The sequence below is a fragment of the Heptranchias perlo genome, chromosome 38 (assembly GCF_035084215.1).
Source record: "Heptranchias perlo isolate sHepPer1 chromosome 38, sHepPer1.hap1, whole genome shotgun sequence".
Classification (NCBI taxonomy): Eukaryota; Metazoa; Chordata; class Chondrichthyes; order Hexanchiformes; family Hexanchidae; genus Heptranchias; species Heptranchias perlo.
In genome coordinates, this window is record NC_090362.1 from 21761214 (window position 1) to 21779665 (window position 18452).

Genomic DNA, 18452 nt, shown 5'->3' on the forward strand with positions numbered 1-18452 from the left:
ATTCGGGGATGCGCAAGAGGTCAGAATTGGAGGAGCGCAGAGATCTCGGAGGGTTGTAGGGCTGGAGGAGGTTACAGAGATAGGGAGGGGCGAGGCCATGGAAAGATTTGAACGCACAGTTGAGAATTTTAAAATCGAAGCCTTGCTGGAGCGGGAGCCAATGTGGGTCAGCGAGCACAGGGGTGATGGGCTAATGGGACATGGTGCGAGTTAGGATATGGGCAGCAGAATTTTGCATGAGCTCAAGTTTATGGAGGGTGGAGGCCGGCCTTGGATTGGAATAGTTGAGTCTGGAGATAACAAAGGCATGGATGAGGCTAGACTGGAAGGGAGTGACAGGTTTTTCTTGCTAATTCTTGTTTTCTATGCAATCTATTCTAAATGCTAAATATCAAGTTGAACATTTATAAGAAATGCTCCCTGCACTAAATATTAATTATCAATCCTTCTCTCTGTTCAAATCATTTTATTGTTACAATTTCCCCTCCCGTTCCTGAAGGCAATGAGCTAGACTGGGATACGGTTCCACAAGTGTTGGCAGCCCTCAGTGCCTCACCCCAAGTGGCCATTCTTTATGTACAAGTGTTGGCAGTCTATTTGACTGTAGAAGTATCACAGATCAGCCCATTACCAACCTCATCCAACACAAGCCCACTTCCCATACAGGGTCAAGGATCAAGACCACTAGCTGTTTGGTCACTTTCCAGGCCAAGGGGTACTGAGGCGAATTGGAAAATGCCCACTCTCAGACACAGTTGAGATCAGTGGACTCATCACAGAGAAGGGATCGGGGCAGGGATGATCTTGACCAGTATGGCTCAGTATCACATAACACAATGTTTTCATCCATTACACCCTATTATTTGTCTTGTCTGCTATGCAGTGTAGTTGACATGTCACAGTTGATATTAATGCATGCAAATCTATGCATTGTGCTGACCTGGTGAATCCCTCTCAGACTCTTGTGTTAGGACATCAAGATAGTTTTAAAATTGAATTGTGCTGAGTAGACGATTCTCTAAGACTTGAATACTTCTCTCACAACTTGTGCCATTGGATAGAATACAAGACAAAGCCGGTAATCTGATGGGCAATTCTCCTCTCACCTGCCCTTCTTTTATGACTTTTCTTCTACCTCTCTATCAACAATACTATTGACATTGCTCCTCTGAACTTGTCTCTTGTTCTTCCTAAGCTCCAAGAAAATCAACCTACATACTCTTCTTTTCCCTGCACTGCATTGAGTTCAATTCATTACATCATCTCCTACTCTGACTCATCCTTTCCCAAAGCATCACTCAGTCTTTCCTTCCTCAAACAATGTACAGACTTTTAAAACCACCACTTCTCCATTTACTTCAACTTCTCACCTGCCCTTTTCAACCATGGTGAAAACCCCACTACAACCTTGGTTTTTCAATTTAAAACAAAGCAGTACTTCACACTGACAGATTCACTGGGGCTTTGGTTTTGTTGCTGCAGACAGTTATATTGGATTTATTTTCTTTCTTTGCAATGTGTCTATGTAAAGGAGATTGGACAGGTTTGCTTTAGTCAGATAAGTTTCTCACCTAATTGAGTGTAGGGCACGTGTCATGCCAGTACATCGGAGTGCCCTGCATAGGGTCTCTTCGAAGTTTGACGGTCTGTTAAGGTCACATGGCGGGTCTGCTGCTAACAGAGTTTTGGTGGAACATAGAGAGGGGAGCATTATTGCACTTTGAACTTTTTACACCCACTATTCTGACACTCCGGGGGGATTCCCTGCCCTCCCAAGGGGTGAGCTGTCTATGAGCAGAGCGATTTGCGCTGGCAGCTAATGCCGGTCAAATTTAAATAAGGCCCGACCATCAAATGGTTCAGGCCTTCGGATTATGTCATTGGTCGGGAGTTGTAATCACTCCGCTCATTACCTGCCCAACATACACTCCAAACCAAGATCGGGGACCCCAGATATTAGAAAGCAAAACAGGACCAAACTTAACATGGATGTTTAAAACGTCCCAAATTTGGGTTTAGCACAGCTGTGGAAAAGTCGTTACAATTAAAACATACAAATTGTTTCACTTCTGTTTTTTTCTAACTTTGAAATGCAATGATTTAATCTTAAAATAACGTGGGAGAGAGAAGTACAGCGGGAGACGATGACTTGCAGACAACCACAAAGCCATAAGATTAGTACTTTTTTGGGCCTTACAGAGTGGTAAAGAGAGATTGGCAATGAGATAAATTCAATTTTCTCACACTGCAGTGTGAGACTAGATGAATTTCACGATGGGATAACATCAAATTCAGAATCATAGAATCATATAACACAGGAGGAGGCCATTTGGTCCATCAAGCCTGTGCCGGCTCTTTGAAAGACCTATCCAATTAGTCCCATTTCTCCTGCTCTTTCCTCATAACCCTGCAAATTTTTCTTTTTCAAGTATTTATCCAATTCCCTTTTGAAAGTTACTATTAAATCTACTTTTACTGCCCTTTCAGGCAGCGCATTCCAGATCATAACAACTCACTGCATAAAACAATTTCTCCTCATCTCCCCTCTGGTGCTTTTGCCATTAACTTAAATCTTTTAAACCATTTACTAAATTCATTAAAAATATACGGCAACGCTATAGAAACACTATAACCCAGCAACACTGCACAACTCTTGTACCTCCTCTTCTGCCTCATGCTGGAGTCCACACAAGAAAAATAATTCCTCAGTGATTGCTCAGAATGTAAATATACAATGTAGTGGGTCACTCAGCCAAGGCCGAGTCCCTGATTTCACATGAGTTGCTATCTCCGGGATGGATTCTTTCATGTGAAAGAATCTGACAAGATTCTTATTTTAGTCGTTATCCAATGTAGCCTGTCGGAAAGGATATGTGGCTTCGAGATACCGGCACATTCAGGTTTGGTTCTGATGATCCTCATAGTTGAATGGCCATCAGCACCGATATCCAGGCTTGCACATGGAGTACGGCCACTGGAGGGAGGAAGCTGGCGTTCGGCATTGCCTGCCTGATCTGCCCCGAGTGTGAGTTACTGCCTTCAGGAGGAGAGAGGCAAGTGGAAAAATATAGAAACCAGGCAGTCCAATATGACCAGGCACATGAATGGGAAAATCGACTCTGTCTCTTCCAGCTGACGGCCTTAATAATTCCTGGCAGTTAACTTTCAGGTTGCACACGTCAGGAGTCGAGCCCCACTAGTAGGGGCCTTGGCACAATTTAAAATCAACTAGCGAGTGTGTGCAGGGGAATCACAGTCAAGCCACATCCCGACCTTTAACCATCCTCCTCCAACGCCTCGCCTCCCTTGTCGAGCTGGGTGGGACTGCGCTCGCCTGGTTCCATTCTAATCGATCCAGTCATAGCCGGAGAATCACCTGCAACGGCTTCTCTTCCCACTCCCACACCGTTACCTCTGGAATCCCCCCAAGGATCTATCCTTGGCCCCTTTGTATTTCTCATCTACATGCTGCCCCTCGGTGACATCATCTGAAAACACAACGTCAGGTACCGCATTGCAGGCTGACGACACCCAACTCTACCTCACCACCATCTCCCTCGACCCCTCCACTGTTTCTGATTTGTTACACTGCTTGTCCAACATCCAGTACTGGATGAGCAAAAATTTCCTCCAACTAAATATTGGGAAGACCGGCCCTCTCCCCGGCCACTGTCTGAGGCTGACCCAGACCGTTCACAACCTTGGCCTCCTATTTGACCCTGAGATGAGCTTCTAATCAGATGTCCGCTCCGTCACCAAAACCGCCTACTTCCACCTCTGTAACATCGCCCGTGTCTGCCCCTGCCTCAGCTCATCTGCTGCTGAAACCCTCATCCGTGCCTTGTTACCTCCAGACTCGACTATTCCAATGCTCTCCTGACCGGCCTCCCATCTTCCACCCTCCATAAACTTGAGCTCATCCAAAACTCTGCTGCCCCGTATCCTAACTCGCACCAAGTCCCATTCTCCCATCACCCCCTGTGCTTACTGACCTACATCGGCTCCTGGTCCGGGAACATTCCAATTTAAAAATTCTCAACCTGGTTTTCAAATCCCTCCATGGCCTCGCCCCCTCCCTATCTCTGTAACCTCCTCCGGCCCCTACAACCCTCCGAGATCACTGCGCTCCTCCAATTCTTGCATCTTGAGCATCCCCGATTTTAATCGCTCCACCATTGGCGGCCGTGCCTTCAGCTGCCTCGGCCCTAAGCTCTGGAATTCCCTCCCTAAACCTCTCCGCCTCTCTCTCCTCCTTTAAGACGCTCCTTAAAACCTACATCTTTGACCAAGCTTTTGGTCACCTGTCCTAATATCTCCTTATGTGGCTCAGTGTCAAATTTTGTTTGATAAATCGCTCCTGTGAAGCACCCTGGGACATTTCCCTACGTTGAAAGCGTGATATAAACACAAGTTTCTGTTGAAGTCCCGTCCAGTCCTTTCCCCTGATCCACACATGCACTTTGCAGCAGGATCATTGGATGGCAGTCAGGTGGGAAGACCTGCCTGACCTGTCCCCTGTTGCTAATTGTAACACACGGCTGAGCTCAGAAGACCACATTGAAATAGAATATCCGGCATTTAGATACGATTCGATGCTTTATCACAAAATATTTTAAAGTTACTGGACCATTGCCTTTGAAAAGGACACTTAAAACGATGCGTATGGTGCTTAAAGAACAATAACATTAAAAAAGACACATTCTAGATACGCATATGTCAACTTTACCTCCAATTTGCATTAGTGAACAGCAAATTATCACAAAAACAACTCTTCTTTCAAAATTGCCCCAAAAGCACAGTGCAGAGTCGACAGCATTTACCTTTGCTTAATTCTGTCAGATTACTTCACTTGTTAATGTTAGATAATTGCAAGGGTGAGTTTTACAATAAGGTGGGTGGAGACAGTGGGAGAGGTTTAACCTCCGTGGGAAATAGCCTCCCTATCCACTCTGCTGGCGGTAGCCATTTATCGGAAGGTGTCAATTTTTCGCTGATGGTGTAACTTTATGTTTATGATGAGTACAACAAACAACTTGTATTTATAAAGCGCCTTTAATGTAGTAAAATGTCCCAAGGTGCTTCACAGGAGCATAATCAGACAGTATTTGACACCGAGCCATATAAGGAGATATTAGGACAGGTGACCAAAAGCTTGGTCAAAGAGGTAGGTCTTCAACTATCGAGGAGCGCCTTAAATGAGGAGAGAGAGGCAGTGAAGTTTAGAGAAGAAATTTCAGAGCTTAGGATCTAGACAGCTGAAGGCATGGCAGCCAATGGTGGAGCGAAGGAAATTGGGGCATGCACAAGAGGCCAGATTTGGTGGAAGGCAGCGTTCTCGGAGGGTTATAGGGCTAAAGGAGGTTACAGGGATAGGGAGGGGCGAGGCCATGGAGGGATTTGAAAATTAAAATTCGAGGAGTTAATGTAAAAAATATTTTGAGGTGCTTCACTTGTGGAAATACCAAGAGAAATGGATGCTGAGCCATGGAGAGAGAGGTTAGAGGGATGAACGTTAGCTTGGTTAAAAAACTGGGTTTTGAGAAGGCTTTTAAATGAGGAACGAGAAGGTGAAGGGTTTTGGGGAGAGACTTCCAGAAGATGGAGCCAAGGCAGCCAGAGATTCTGCCGCCAATGCTGGCCATAGGAAAACACAAAAGATCACGGTTCAAGGCCCAAAGTTTAATTAGTTGGGGTTACACGGAGTCTGGGGGAGGGGGGTTAAATGCATTGGGGTACACGGAGTCTGGGGGAGGGGGGTTAAATGCATTGGGGTACACGGAGTCTGGGGGAGGGGGGTCTGGGGGAGGGGGGTTAAATGCGTTGGGGTACACGGAGTCTGGGGGAGGGGATTAAATGCGTTGGGGTACACTGAGTCTGGGGGAGGGGGGTCTGGGGGAGGGGGTTAAATGCATTGGGGTACACGGAGTCTGGGGGAGGGGGGTTAAATGCGTTGGGGTACACGGAGTCTGGGGGAGGGGGGGTTGATGGGCAAGCAGGACTTAAGATGGAAGCAGTCACTTTGAGCTGATGTCAGTGCACAGTGCTGTTTTCAGTTGTGATGTAGTTTGTTTTCCACCTTGGTGCAGGGATGGAGGGTTATTTTTATCTGGGCACTCTGAGGAGAATGGTGTTCTCTGTGTTAAGTTGTGCACGTTATTTATTTCTTTCTCCAGTTTGACCTCTTACACTTGCACTCAATCCAAATTTGCAAGTGATCTGAATATGAAAATGCAAACTGCCAACTTTTTTCCCTGGAGAGTAGGAGGTTTAGGGGTGATCATATAGAAGTCTATAAAATAATGAGGGGCATAGATAAGGTAGATAGTCAAAATCTTTTCCCAAAGGTAGGGGAGTCTATAACGAGGGGGCATAGATTTAAGGTGAGAGGGGAGAGATACAAAAGGGTCCAGAGGGGCAATTTTTTCACTCAAAGGGTGGTGAGTGTCTGGAACGAGCTGCCAGAGGCAGTAGTAGAGGCGGGTACAATTTTGTCTTTTAAAAAGCATTTGGACAGTTACATGGGTAAGATGGGTATGGAGGGATATGGGCCAAGTGCAGGCAATTGGGACTAGCTTAGTGGTATAAACTGGGCGACATGACATGTTGGGCCGAAGGGCCTGTTTCCATGTTGTAAACTTCTATGATTCTATGATTCTAACTTTATTCATCAACTTTACTCACTACAATAACCTGAAATAACAAGTTAACGTAGAGTTGATCCAAAGTCGACCTATATGTGGTTACACAGGTCATTCTAGGCACAACATCACAAAGTAGGCGCCACAGTGATTAGAAAAACCACAATGTAGCTTCTTGTAACTGTACCAGGGATTCCAGTTCACACATCAAAGACCTTAAAGCGGAATTGAAATGCCCAGTTTATTTCACTGGACTGTTATTATTCTCATGTACTTGGAAACCAAATTAAGAACAAAATCCATTGCAATCTATTTTGAATCTGAGTTACAACAGCAACAACAACTTGAATTTATAAAGCGCTTTTAACATAGTAAAACGTCCCAAGGTGCTTCACAGGAGCGTTAACAAACAGAATTTGACACCGAGCCATTAAGGGGCACAATTTTAAAACTGAGCCGGGAAGGGGGCGGGGGGTCAAATTGAGGTCGGGAAACCCATTATTACGGGTTTCCTGGACATCCTTACAATTTTGACATAAGGACGTCTGTATTTTTTTTGTTGGTTTCCTGTCCGACTGAAAGGTTGAGTGACAGGTTGGTCTCAGTCGGATGGGAAAGCAGCCAGGGAGAGGACGTTTTCAGATATGTCTTCGGGTAAGTCTTTGCTTGTACGGATGGGGGGTGGCCGGGGGGTGATGGGTGGGCACAGGGGACAAGGGTGGGCATGGGTTGGCATAGGTTGGCATAGGGGTTGTGAGTCATGGGGGATGGGATTGGGGGTCAGTCAGGAGGGGAGGTGTCAGGATCGGGGGTCATTGCGGGGTCCACAATCGTTGAGAGGGGGAACGGGGGTCGGAGGATCGGAGTGGGGGGAAGGATCGGATGTCGGGGGTGGGGGGGTCGGAGTGGGGGGAGGATCGGTGTCAGGCGATCAGGGTCGGGAGTTGGAGGGGAGCATCGGGGTCGGGGGGGAGGATTGGGGGTTGGGGGTCCGTGATCGGGGGGGGTCCACGATCTCGGGGGTCGGGGGTCCGCGATCGTGCCTTTCTAGGCACCTACTTTTAGTCTCGCGCCTTCTTGCCTCCTTTCACAAGGCATAAAACAGAAGGCCCGGGAATCCTGGCCCCCCAGGGTTGAAATCGGGGATTCAAGAAAAATGGAGGCCTGTAGCCTTCTTGAAAGGTTTTAAGGCCCGCCCCACCTCCTGGGAGCAGGTTGGTCGCCCGCCCCTCTTCCCCTCTGGTGAAAACCAGAAATGGGCGGGTTGGAGGCAGTTTGGGGGCGGGTCTGAAATGGTGGCAATTTTCACTGCCCCCCCGCTCCCAACCCACCCATTTTTTACTTTGAAAATTGAGCCCCAGGTGATATTGGGACAGATGACCAAAAGCTTGGTCAAAGAGGTAGGTTTTAAGGAGCGTCTTAAAAGAGGAGAGTGAGACAGAGAGGTTTAGGGAGGAATTCCAGAGCTTAGGGCCCAGACAGCGTCTTAATTGCCCTCTGAAATGGCCTAGCAAGCCACTCAGTTGTAAAATCTCGCTACAAAAAGTCATAATAAGAATAAAACCGGACGGACCACCGGGCATCGCACCACTAGGCACCGGACACGACAACGGCAAAACACCAAGCCCAGTCGACCCTGCAAGGTCCTCCTTACTAACATCTGGGGACTTGTGCCAAAATTGGGAGAGCTGTCCCACAGACTAGTCAAGCAACAGCCTGACATAGCCATACTCACAGAATCATACCTTTCAGCCAATGTCCCAGACTCTTCCATCACCATCCCTGGGTATGTCCTGTCCCACTGGCAGGACAGACCCACCAGAGGTGGCAGTACAGTGATATACAGTCAGGAGGGAGTGGCCCTGGGAGTCCTCAACATTGACTCTGGACCCCATGAAATCTCATGGCATCAGGTCAAACATGGGCAAGGAAACCTCCTGCTGATTACCACCTACCGTCCTCCCTCAGCTGATGAATCAGTCCTCCTCCATGTTGAACACCACTTGGAGGAAGCACTGAGGGCAGCAAGGGCACAGAACGTACTCTGGGTGGGGGACTTCAATGTCCATCACCAAGAGTGGCTCGGCAGCACCACTACTGACCGAGCTGGCCGAGTCCTGAAGGACATAGCTGCTAGACTGGGCCTGCGGCAGGTGGTGAGCGAACCAACACGAGGGAAAAACTTACTTGACCTCGTCCTCACCAATCTACCTGTCGCAAATGCATCTGTCCATGACAGTATTGGTAGGAGTGACCACTGCACAGTCCTCGTGGAGATGAAATCCCGTCTTCGCACTGAGGACACCATCCAACGTGTTGTGTGGCACTACCACCGTGCTAAATGGGATAGATTCAGAACAGATCTAGCAGCTCAAAACTGGGCATCCATGAGGCGCTGTGGGCCATCAGCAGCAGCAGAATTGTATTCCAGCACAATCTGTAACCTCATGGCCCGGCATATTCCTCACTCTACCATTACCAACAAGCCAGGGGATCAACCCTGGCTCAATGAGGAGTGTAGAAGAGCATGCCAGGAGCAGCACCAGGCGTACCGAAAAATGAGGTGCCAACCTGGTGAAGCGACAACTCAGGACTACATGCATGCTAAACAGCGGAAGCAACATGCTATAGACAGAGCTAAGCGATTCCACAACCAACGGATCAGATCAAAGCTCAGCAGTCCTGCCACATCCAGTCGTGAATGGTGGTGGACAATTAAACAACTAACGGGAGGAGGAGGCTCTGCAGCCATCCCCATTCTCAATGATGGCGGAGTCCAGCACGTGAGTGCAAAAGACAAGGCTGAAGCGTTTGCAACCATCTTCAGCCAGAAGTGCCGAGTGGATAATCCATCTCAGCCTCCTCCCGATATCCCCACCATCACGGAAGCCAGTCTTCGGCCAATTCGATTCACTCCACGTGATATCAAGAAACGGCTGAGTGCACTGGATACAGCAAAGGCTATGGGCCCCGACAACATCCCAGCTGTAGTGCTGAAGACTTGTGCTCCAGAACTAGCTGCGCCTCTAGCCAAGCTGTTCCAGTACAGCTACAACACTGGCATCCACCCGACAATGTGGAAAATTGCCCAGGTATGTCCTGTCCACAAAAAGCAGGACAAATCCAATCCGGCCAATTACCGCCCCATCAGTCTACTCTCAATCATCAGCAAAGTGATGGAAGGTGTCATCGACAGTGCTATCAAGCGGCACTTACTCACCAATAACCTGCTCACCGATGCTCAGTTTGGGTTCCGCCAGGACCACTCGGCTCCAGACCTCATTACAGCCTTGGTCCAAACATGGACAAAAGAGCTGAATTCCAGAGGTGAGGTGAGAGTGACTGCCCTTGACATCAAGGCAGCATTTGACCGAGTGTGGCACCAAGGAGCCCTAGTAAAATTGAAGTCAATGGGAATCAGGGGGAAAACTCTCCAGTGGCTGGAGTCATACCTAGCACAAAGGAAGATGGTAGTGGTTGTTGGAGGCCAATCATCTCAGCCCCAGGGCATTGCTGCAGGAGTTCCTCAGGGCAGTGTCCTAGGCCCAACCATCTTCAGCTGCTTCATCAATGACCTTCCCTCCATCATAAGGTCAGAAATGGGGATGTTCGCTGATGACTGCACAGTGTTCAGTTCCATTCGCAACCCCTCAGATAATGAAGCAGTCCGAGCCCGCATGCAGCAAGACCTGGACAACATCCAGGCTTGGGCTCATAAGTGGCAAGTAACATTCGCGCCAGATAAATGCCAGGCAATGACCATCTCCAACAAGAGAGAGTCTAACCACCTCCCCTTGACATTCAACGGCATTACCATCGCCGAATCCCCCACCATCAACATCCTGGGGGTCACCATTGACCAGAAACTTAACTGGACCAGCCATATAAATACTGTGGCTACGAGAGCAGGTCAGAGGCTGGGTATTCTGCGGCGAGTGACTCACCTCCTGACTCCCCAAAGCCTTTCCACCATCTACAAGGCACAAGTCAGGAGTGTGATGGAATACTCTCCACTTGCCTGGATGAGTGCAGCTCCAACAACACTCAAGAAGCTCGACACCATCCAAGATAAAGCAGCCCGCTTGATTGGCACCCCATCCACCACCCTAAACATTCACTCCCTTCACCACCGGCGCACTGTGGCTGTAGTGTGCACCATCCACAGGATGCACTGCAGCAACTCGCCAAGGCTTCTTCGACAGCACCTCCCAAACCCGCGACCTCTACCACCTAGAAGGACAAGGGCAGCAGGCGCATGGGAACAACACCACCTGCACGTTCCCCTCCAAGTCACACACCATCCCGACTTGGAAATATATCGCCGTTCCTTCATTGTCGCTGGGTCAAAATCCTGGAACTCCCTTCCTAACAGCACTGTGGGAGAACCGTCACCACACGGACTGCAGCGGTTCAAGAAGGCGGCTCACCACCACCTTCTCGAGGGCAATTAGGGATGGGCAATAAATGCTGGCCTTGCCAGCGACGCCCACATCCCGTGAACGAATAAAAATAAATAAAAAAAAGCTGAAGGCACGGTCGCCAATGGTGGAGCGATGAAAATTGGGGATGCGCAAGAGGCCAGAAGTGAAGGAACGCAGAGATTGACAAAGGTTTCCAAGTGTAAATGTGCTGGAAAAGCATGATTTATTATTGATAATATTGTTCCTTGGTCATCCCTGTGCTACTTTGGACTTAGAGGCCTATGACTGAGAAGGGAGATTTCTTCTAGTCGATAAATTGGTAACTAGAGGCAGAAGTAGATAAAAATACATAGAAGTTACAACAAAGAAACAGGCCATTTGGTCCAACCAGTCCATGTTGACATTTACCATCCACGTGAGCAAAACAGTGCTATTCACATTTCCCCACCCTGTTCCCATTTCCCTTTATCCTCTTTTCCTTCATCTACCTAGTCAATCTAAACTTGACATAGTTTCTGCCTCAACCACTTACTCGGGAAGTAAATTCCACTGCCTCCCAATCTCTGTGTAAAGAAGTTTCTCTTGCTCACTGTTATAAATCTCTTACAATTAATTTTGTATCTAGCCCCTTGTTCTAAACCTCTCAATTACTGGAAACAGTCTGTCTCTATCTACCTTTTGCATCCTACCATAATTGTAAACGTTTCTATCAGAATCTTTGCTGTTCTAACAAAAAGAGTTCCAATTTTTCAAATCTTTTCATTGTATTTGTATTTCCTCATACTATCTTAGTAAATCTGTGTTTTGCCTTCTCTAAAGTTTCAATATCTTTCCTTTAATTTGGAGCCCAAAACTCCACGCAATACTCAAACTGGGGTTTTATTAAGGTTTTATATGGGCTCATCATTACTTTTTGGCTTTTACATTTTTTATGTAAGGAGTTAGGGAATAAATTAAAAAGCAGGACCTCTAAGGTAGTAATCTCAGGATTACTCCCAGTGCCACGTGTTAGCGAGAGCAGAAATAGGAGAATAGACCAGATGAATGTGTGGCTTGAGAGATGGTGTAGGAGGGAGGGGTTTAAATTCCTGAGGCATTGGGACCGATTCTGGGAAAGGCGGGACCTGTACAAGCTGGACGGGTTGCACCCAAGCAGAACCGGGACCAATATCCTCGTGGGGGCATTTGTTGTTCTGTTGGGGAGGGTTTAAACTAGTATGGCAGGGGGATGGGAACCAAAGGGCAGGTACAGATAGGACAAATTCAGACCAGGAAACAGGAAGTAGAAAAACAGTTAGTGACGTAGTTAGCGACTCAGAAAGGCAAAAGAAGCAAAGGTTAAATAGTGTTCAGCGCAGGAATTTGACGGGGTTAAAGGGGATATACTTCAATGCAAGGAGTATTACAAACAAAGCAGATGAGCTAAGGGCACAGATACACATGGCAGCATGTTATCATTGCTATAACGGAAACCTGGCTTAAAGAGGGGGATAATTGGCAGCTCAATATCCCTGGATACAGAGTTTTCAGGCAGGATAGAGTGGGTGATAAAAAAGGAGGGGGGGCAGCATTATTGGTTAAAGAATCAATTCCAGTTGTGAGAAGGGATGATCTGCTAAATGGATCATCAATCGAGGCCATATGGATTGAGCTTAGAAATAAAAAAGGGGCAGTCACACTAGGAGTGTACTATAGACCCCCGAATAGCGAAAGGGAGATAGAAGAACAAATATGTGGGCAAATTTCTGAGTGCAAAAATAAGAGGGCAATAATAGTAGGGGACTTAACTACCCGAACATCAACTGGGGTTCAAACAGTGTGAGGGGCTCAGAGGGCGCAAAATTCTTGATCGGTGTCCAGGAGAACTTTTTTAGCCCGTACGTGACAAGCCCAACAAGAGGGGATGCAATTCTGGATTTAGTCCTGGGAAATGAAGATGGGCAAGTGAATGAAGTGACAGTGGGTGACCATATTGGGGATAGTGACCACAATTCAGTTAGTTTTACCATTATTATGGAAAAGGACAGTTAAATCAGGAGTAAATGTTTTAAATTGGGGGAAGGCAAATTTTACAGAACTAAGAGGTGATTTGGCAGAAGTAGACTGGACACAACTACTTGAGGAGAAATCAGTGGCAAGTCAGTGGGAGGCACTAAAAAGTGAAATTCTACGGGTACAATGCAGACATGTCCCCTCAAAGAAAAAGGGTGGCACTGCCAAATTTAGAGCCCCCTGGTTGTCCAGAAGTATACGGAGCAAGATAAAGCAGAAAAGGAAAGCTTATGACTGTCACAGAAAACTAAATACTGCAGAAAGCCTAGAGGAGTATAGAAAGTACAGGGATGATGTAAAAAAGGAAATAAGGAAAGCAAAGAGAGGGCATGAAAAAATATTAGCTGGTAAGATTAAAGAAAACCCAAAGATGTTTTATCAGTACATTAAGAACAAGAGGATAGCTAAGGAAAAGGTGGGACCTATCAGGGATGATAAGGGTAACTTGTGTGTAGAAGCAGAGGATGTGGGTAGGGTTTTAAATGAATATTTTGTCTCCGTATTCACAAAGGAAAGGGATGATCCGGACGTAGTAGTTAAAGAGGAGAGGTGTGAAATATTGGATAAGGTCAACATAACGAGAGAGGAAGTACTAGAGGGACTGGAATCCTTGAAAGTTGATAAGTCACCAGGGCCGGATGGATTGTTTCCTGGGCTATTGAAGGAAGCCAGGGAGGAAATAGCGGATGCTCTGAGGATCATTTTCCAATCCTCACTAGATACAGGGGAGGTACCGGAGGACTGGAAGACGGCAAACGTAGTACCATTGTTTAAAAAAGGGTACGAGGGAAAGGCCGAACAATTATAGGCCGGTCAGTCTTACCTCGGTGGTGGGCAAATTATTAGAATCAATAGTGAGAGGTAGGCTGAACTGTCACTTGGAAAGGCATGGTTTAATCAGGGATAGTCAGCATGGATTTGTTCAGGGAAGGTCATGCCTTACAAATCTGATTGAATTCTTTGAGGAAGTGACAAGGAGGATTGATGAGGGTAGTGCAGTGGATGTTGTCTACATGGATATTAGTAAGGCATTTGACAAGGTCCCACATGGCAGACTGGTCAGAGAGGTAAAAGCCCATGGGATACAGGGAAATGTGGCGAATTGGATCCAAAATTGGCTCAGTAACAGGAAACAAAGGGTAAAAGTCGATGGATGTCTTTGCGAATGGAAATTCATTTCCAGTGGTGTGCCACAGGGCTCAGTGTTGGGTCCCTTGCTGTTTGTGGTATATATTAATGATTTGGACTTGAATGTAGGGGGCATGATTGGCAAATTTGCAGATGACACAAAAATTGGCCGTGTAGTTGATAGTGAAGAGGATAGCTGTAGACTCCAAGAAGATATCAATGGGTTGGTGGAGCGGGCGGAAAAGTGACAAATGGAGTTCAACCTGGAGAAGTGTGAGGTAATGCACTTAGGGAGGGCAAACAGTAAAAGGGAATACGCAGTAAACGGGAATATATTGAGAGGGGTAGAGGAAGTGAGAGACCTTGGAGTGCATGTGCACAGGTCCCTGAAGGTGGCAGTACAGGTAGATAAGGCCGTGAAGAAGGCATTCGGAATGCTCTCCATTATTAGCCGAGGTATAGAATACAAAAGCAGGGATGTAATGATGGAACTGTATAAAACGCTGGTAAGGCCACAGCTGGAGTATTGTGCGCAGTTCTGGTCACATTACAGGAAGGACGTAATTGCTCTGGAGAGGGTGCAGAGAAGATTTACAAGAATGTTGCCAGGGCTTGAAAATTGCAGCTATGTGGAGAGATTGGATAGGCTGGGGTTGTTTTCCTTGGAGCAGAGGAGGCTGAGGGGAGACTTGATTGAGGTGTACAAAATTATGAGGGGCCCAGATAGAGTAGACAGGAAGTACCTGTTTCCCCTAGCGGAGAGTTCAAGAACTAGAGGACATAGATTTAAGCTGATTGGCGGAAGGATTAGAGGGGACATGAGGAAAAACTTTTTTACCCAGAGGGTGGTGGGTGTATGGAATTCACTGCCCGAATTGGTGGTAGAGGCAGGGACCCTCAACTCTTTTAAAAAGTACATGGACCTGCACCTAAAGTGCTGTAAACTGCAGGGCTACGGACCGGGTGCTGGAAGGTGGGATTAGAATGGGCACCTGGTTCTTCTTCGAGCCAGCGCGGACACGATGGGCCGAATGGCCCCCTTCTGTGCTGTATCTTTTCTATGGTTCTATGGTTCTATTAGGTCTTGAAATAAAATCTGGAATTACATTAGTTTTTGTTTACAATCTTATAAACCTGCAGTGCTGCCTTTAATGCCCTGTAATCCTAAGCCCCCAAATCCCTCTGCTCTACAACAGCAACAAACCTGCTTCCATTCAGAGTGTAGATTTTTTTACCAATTATATCACATCACACTTACTGACTTTGAATTCCATGCTTCTTTTATTGCCCATTCCCCTATCTTATCAATCTTCTAAAGAATCATCTATTTGGGTATCACCTGCAAATTTTGACATCACTCCCTCTGGGCCTATTTGTAAATCATTGATAGGCCCAGTGGCCCGAGATACCACTGCCCAATTCAAACCTCTCTGAAAATCTGCCCTTAACTCCTACTCTGTTTTCTACCTTCTAACCAATTTTAATGCAGTTTGTTATTCCTCCCACCACCACCAATTCCATACATTTCCCTAAAAATCTCCGTGTGGTATCTTGTCAAAGACTTTCCTAAAGTCCATGTTTACTATATCTACTGCAACAAAGGCTTTCCTAAAGTCCATGTACACTACATCTACTGCAACAAAGACTTTCCTAAAGTCCATGTACACTACGTCTACTGCAACAAAGGCTTTCCTAAAGTCCATGTACACTACATCTACTGCAACAAAGGCTTTCCTAAAGTCCATGTACACTACATCTACTGCAACAAAGGCTTTCCTAAAGTCCATGTACACTACGTCTACTGCAACAAAGGCTTTCCTAAAGTCCATGTACACTACATCTACTGCAACAAAGGCTTTCCTAAAGTCCATGTACACTACATCTACTGCAACAAAGGCTTTCCTAAAGTCCATGTACACTACGTCTACTGCAACAAAGGCTTTCCTAAAGTCCATGTACACTACATCTACTGCAACAAAGGCTTTCCTAAAGTCCATGTATACTACATCTACTGCAACAAAGACTTTCCTAAAGTCCATGTACACTACATCTACTGCAACAAAGGCTTTCCTAAAGTCCATGTACACTACATCTACTGCAACAAAGATTTTCCTAAAGTCCATGTACACTACATCTACTGCAACAAAGATTTTCCTAAAGTCCATGTATACTACATCTACTGCAACAAAGATTTTCCTAAAGTCCATGTACACTACATCTACTGCAACAAAGGCTTTCCTAAAGTCCATGTATACTACATCTACTGCAACAAAGACTTTCCTAAAGTCCATGTACACTACATCTACTGCAACAAAGGCTTTCCTAAAGTCCATGTACACTACATCTACTGCAACAAAGATTTTCCTAAAGTCCATGTACACTACATCTACTGCAACAAAGGCTTTCCTAAAGTCCATGTACACTACATCTACTGCAACAAAGATTTTCCTAAAGTCCATGTACACTACATCTACTGCAACAAAGATTTTCCTAAAGTCCATGTATACTACATCTACTGCAACAAAGATTTTCCTAAAGTCCATGTACACTACATCTACTGCAACAAAGGCTTTCCTAAAGTCCATGTACACTACGTCTACTGCAATTCACCCATCTACCATTTTTGTTACCTCCCCAAAAAACATTTTTCAAGCATGATCATCCCCTTTGAAACCTGCACTGGCTACTTCAATTTCTCTTTCCCTCTAGAGAAAGGGCAGCGGATGGGCATTAACTGGATAATTCTTCCAGAGAGCCTGCACAGAAACGATGAGCCAAATGGCCCCCTTCTTGCTGTAAATTCTATGTGCAATAAATTAGTGTTTATAAAAAAAGCACAACCGAATAAATCTCCCCACCTATGTTAGCAACACAGTTTCAGTGTCACTTTAAATGTAGAGATAAATTCTTAGAGTATAAGGATGAAGAATGCGAATGGAATTCTGTAAACCTTCATTTCAATAAACAGCCTAATAAGAACAAGAGGTGAGATAATAAGATCTGTCATTCACCTCAAAGCAAGTAAATGATAAATGTGCAGTCAGGTTTAATAGAACCTACATGCAGTTATAAAGTGGTAACTTAACAGGTGACCTTTATGACATTGATGTTACTTTGATTCTAAATGTGTTTATTTCAAGCCCTGCTAAGCTTGCCTTCAATCAGTCCCCATGAAGCATAGAGCTGAAATGAAACAAATCAGATTGGTACTGACAGAGCAAGATGGTCACCAACAGTCATCAGTTATATCTAATTTTATTGTGAAGACTCAGAAGTCTTCTGTTTGATGATGTTGATCTTGGGAGTTCTGCCCAGTTATTACATTGCGTGTACCTCATAAATTGTGCATGCAATGCTTCATTAGAGTAAGTTATTGAAAACCACATAATCTCTTTGAACTTGTGCTTTTATTTCACAATTATATCAATGTCGTTTATTATGGCACAGTTTGATACCCATATGACTGATTATTTATTGAATAATAATTTGGGGGGAAAATGGGCTACTTCACAATGAATCAATTTTTATTTTTGCTGAATATCACGATGAAGAAATGTAATCACACAGAGAGAGGCAAGGTCATTGGCAGCACTCTAGTGCGTCGCGTGGTGTGTACAAGCTCCCCTGACAGGAATAATAAAGAAATGGTTCATTTGGTATCTCTCAGTTGATGCTGGAACATCTTTTTTACAACCGAATCTGCCCAATTATCAGTTAAGTACATCCGTGCAGATTACAGAGTTGGCTGTTCAGGCTGCAATATATGTGCACATAGAGATGGATGTCCATTCTTACCTGTATTCCCAAGAAAGCAATATCAGATTATACATTCAAATGGATCACTCATCCTAATGATGGCCATTACTAGAAAAGCTCAACACAAGCTCGAGGAATAGCACCTCATCCACGGCGCACACCCCATGATTTTTGATCCAGTAATATTAGTGGGCAGAAAATCACTGGCTGCATTCTCATGATTTCTTAAGCTGTGACCCTACATTACAATATTACAACAGTAACTACACTTCAAAAAGTACTTCATTGGCTGTAAAGCGCTTTGAAACGTCCTTAGATCTGAAAGGCGCTAGAAAATGCAAGTTCTTTCTTCCTCTGTATGTGCAGAGCTCAGTTTTCCTGGCCAGAGACAAACATGGGAGCTGACAGTATAACATGGCCCATATCACTCGGAGACCAGTGCCTGCAATGTAAAAAC